Source organism: Hemitrygon akajei, chromosome 25 (genome assembly GCF_048418815.1).
Source record: "Hemitrygon akajei chromosome 25, sHemAka1.3, whole genome shotgun sequence".
In the NCBI taxonomy this organism is placed as follows: domain Eukaryota; kingdom Metazoa; phylum Chordata; class Chondrichthyes; order Myliobatiformes; family Dasyatidae; genus Hemitrygon; species Hemitrygon akajei.
In genome coordinates this window covers 2,685,639-2,689,791 of record NC_133148.1, presented here as the reverse complement: position 1 = coordinate 2,689,791, position 4,153 = coordinate 2,685,639, and the positions used below count along the sequence as shown (strand labels likewise).

The 4,153-nt window shown below is 36.4% G+C and overlaps 1 non-coding gene across 1 annotated transcript; it reads right to left on the bottom strand.

Moving 5' to 3' along the window:
* Nucleotides 1-341: 341 nt before the first annotated feature.
* On the bottom strand, nt 342-424 carry trnav-uac (transfer RNA valine (anticodon UAC)). Its single transcript has one exon. It is a non-coding gene; the product is annotated as a tRNA-Val (tRNA).
* Between the last annotated feature and the right edge of the window lie 3,729 nt (nt 425-4,153).

Sequence of the window (4,153 nt, the reverse complement as noted above, 5' to 3'; positions counted from 1 at the left end):
CTCCTCTCTCATCAGATTTATTCTTCTCCCGCTCTTTACCTTTCTCACCCAGCTGGATTCACGTGTCAGCTTTTGACGTGTCCTCCTCCCCCTACTTTATCTTTATATCAAAGTGTCGTCCCTTTCCTTTCCAGTCCTTATAAAGGGTGTCGGACCGGAACGTCGACTGTTTATTCATTTCCACAGATGTTACTGGGCGGTGGTGGAATGCGTCGGAAGTGGGGTGGCTCCGGCCCCGAATGGCCTCCACCTGTGTTGGAAAATATATGTATATTTTAAATATAATAAACGTCGAAATAATTTTGTGCCCCGAAAAATTCGGGGTGCAACCGTTAATGAATTACCAGGAGTGGGGCTCGAACCCTCGTGAACATTCGTTCATTGGATCGTAAGTCCAACGCCTTAACCACTCGGCCATCCTGGTCCGACAGAGGTGAAAAGACTTAAACCCTTACTTTCCAATAAAAAAATACTGTCCTGGATTTCCTGCTCGGATACCGTTGAATGTGCTGGGCTGTCGTGCCCCTGTGCACTCGCATTCCGTTAACAAACAATATTGCAACTTTCCTAATATTTCAACTTTCAACTCCTCTTGTTATTTCATACGTGAGCCATACCACATATGTAAGTTTAGAAGTTTGAGAACGGAAGGGCGTAAATTTAAGAGGAGAGAAAAGAGATTATCTTTTAAAACGACGGGAGTTTAGTGATTTTTTTTTAACACACAACGTGGAACTGCCACGTTGGTGAAAACACATGTGATCATTGAATTTAGGAAGCAATCCGACAGGGGAACATAAGAAGGTATGCAAGATAATTTATTTGTACGATTTTTTCCCGTGCTGTTCTAATATTTATAACATAGCTCCGAGAAGCTGTTGGACAATTTATTCCAGTTAACAGGAATGGTTATGAACAAAACCCCACCCTGTCCAATGCAGGACCGCTCAGGCTCCTAATCCCAAGGTCACAGAATCGAACCATTGGGCCCATAATATACAAACTCTGTGCAAGACCTACCCACTTAGCCCGAGCGATCTGGTATTTGTTCACACTTCCTTTCCATTCCTCAGTTCGCTTTTCATTTTAAAAATCTTTTAAATTAATTATTATTGCAGATCAACAAAAAAGATACATTAAGTCAATACGAGGAAATCTGCAGATGCTGGAAATTCAAACAACAACACACACAAAATGCTGGTGGAACGCAGCAGGCCAGGCAGCATCTATAGGGAGAAGCTCTGTCGACGTTTCGGGCCGAGACCCTTCGTCAGCACTAACTGAAAGGAGAGATAGTAAGAGATTTGAAAGTAGCGGGGGGAGGGGGAAATGCGAGATGATAGGAGAAGACCGGAGGGGGTGGGATGAAGCTAAGAGCTGGAAAGGTGATTGGCGAAAGTGATACAGAGCTGGAGAAGGGAAAGGATCATGGGACGGGAGGCCTCCGGAGAAAGACAGGGGGGGGGGAGCACCAGAGGGAGATGGAGAACAGACAAACAATTAAATATGTCAGGGATGGGGTAAGGAGGAGGGGCATTAACGGAAGTTAGAGAAGTCAATGTGTCATTATGTACAATGAAGAATTAAATTAGCAATAACTGATTAACAAAGCTAAGCAATATATCAATAATAATAAGAAAAAATAAAGTGTTAACAATATATTTTTTGAAAGAAAAAGAAAGAAAAGAAGAACCCCTACTAACTAACTAAAAAAAACCCTGCTAACTGAAAAAAAAACAAATGAAAAAGAAACCCATTGGGAGCACAACCCCTGCGCTATACATCATACAAACTTCCATAAAAAAAAACATCAATCCGCCAACTCAAATCCATTTAAAGAAAAATTGGAAGGAAACCATATTAATTAACTCAAATGAGATGATAGTAGCGGGAGAATGAAACCCATCTTTTCTCAAAGTCAAATCGAGGATCGAATGTTCGACTTCTGATTTTCTCCAAACTAAGACACAACATCACCTGAGAAAGCCATTGTATCAAAGTAGGAGCAGAAGCATCTTTCCATTTCAACAAAATAGCCCTTCTGGCCAATAATGTAACGAATGCAATTACATGTTGGTCTGATGGAGAAATACCATGAATATATTGAGGGATTATTATACCAAATAAAACTGTCAATTTATTAGGTTGTAAATTAATTTTTAAAACTTTAGAAATTGTAGAGAAAATAGACTTCCAAAAATGTTTCAATACAGAACACGACCAAAACATATGTGTCAATGTGGCTGTCTCGGTTTTACATCTGTCACACTGACTATCAACATTAGGAAACATTTTAGATAGTCTCTCCTTTGTCAGATAGTAACGATGTCCAATCTTAAATTGAATTAGAGAGTGAGTGGCGCAATTCGAAGAAGAGTTAACCAACTTCAAAAACCGCAACCAATCTTCTGTTATCAAGGTCATGTTAAGCTCTCTTTCCCAATCTTGCTTAATCTTAAGTGAAGGGTAATTGTGCTGTTGTAACAATAAATAATAAATTTTCCCAATAAAACCCTTCACGAAAGGATTCATTTTTAAAGTAATATCTAACAGGTCAGAATCCTGTATATATGGAAAATTACTTAAATATTTTTGTAAGAAGTGTCTGACCTGAAGATATTGCAGTAAATGTGAATACGAGAGAGAGTATTTAGTTACTAATTTCTCAAAAGACATCAATCGGGCATCTTGCAACAGATCCGTGAAGGAATAAACTCCTTTATTCCTCCAAAGAAGAAAGGTAGGATCACTTAATGAAGATTTAAATAAATAATTTCGATAAATTAAACGAAATGTTTAAATTTTTTGAGATTAAAAAATTACAAAACTGGAACCAAATTCGTAATGACTGGTTAATCACAGGATATAAATTTAAATTAGTAATATTGGCCAGTTGTACAGGTAGAGAAGCTCCTAATAATGAGGTTAAGTGAAACTGTTTCACAGCATTCAATTCCAAATCAGCCCAAGTTGCCTGTTCATTTCTATCAGCCCAATATAACCAAAAACACATATAACGTACATTAATAGCGCAATAATACATTCTTAAATTAGGCAAAGCAATACCTCCATATTTTTAAAAAAAAATTTGTGAATGATATTTACCAGTTCTTGGTTTTTCATTATTCCAAACAAAAGATAAAATAATAGAGTCAACCTGATCGAAAAACTTAGTTAAAAATAGGGATATTTTGAAATACATATAAAAATTTTGGTAAAATCATCATTTTAACTGCATGAATTTGGCCGGCTAACGAAAGTGTAAGTGGATTCCATCTACAAAACATTGCTTCATAAAATCCACTAAAGGAACCAAATTAGCTTTATAAAGGTCTTTATGATTTTTAGTGATAATAATACCTAAATATTTAAATGATTCCGTAACTCTCAAAGGAATGTCATCATATATAGAAGCAGAATCATTTAGAGGGAATAATTATATCCCGAAAACTTTCCAAAATCGTTTGATAGTTTCTATAAACTAGGAATGGATTCTTCAGGATTCGAAATATTAACTAAGAGATCGTCAGCGTAAAAGGAGATCTTATGAACAGTCCCATTTTTGAGAATTCCATGAATATCTTTAGCTTCACAAAGTGCAATAGTGTAGGGTTCCAGCACCAAATTAAATAACAAAGGACTTAACGGACATCTTTGTCTCGTACCCCGTGAAAGCTGAGAAAAGGAGATCTGCAATTATTAGTAATAACTGTAGCAATAGGGCTTTTATTTCATTCTAATCCTCTTATTAAAATTAATACCAAGGCCGAATTTCTCTAAAACATTAAATAAGTATTTCCATTCAATTCTGTCAAATGCGTTTTCAGCATCAAGAGAGACAACACATTGTGGAGTCTTAGAAAAGGATGAATATATAACATTTAACAGCCTCCGAACATTAGACAAGGAATAACAGCCCTTTACAAAACCTGTTTGGTCTTGAGAGATAATTTTAGCTAGTATATTCTCCAGCCGATTAGCCATTATTTTTGAAAGAATTTTAGCATCCACATTTAATAATGAACTAGGTCTATATGAAGCACAGTTAGTAGAGTCTTTATCTTTCTTAAGAATTAAAGAAATAGAAGCTTCATAAAATGTGGGAGGTAACTCTGCAATCAAAAAAAGAATCTTTAAGCATTTCCAACATATA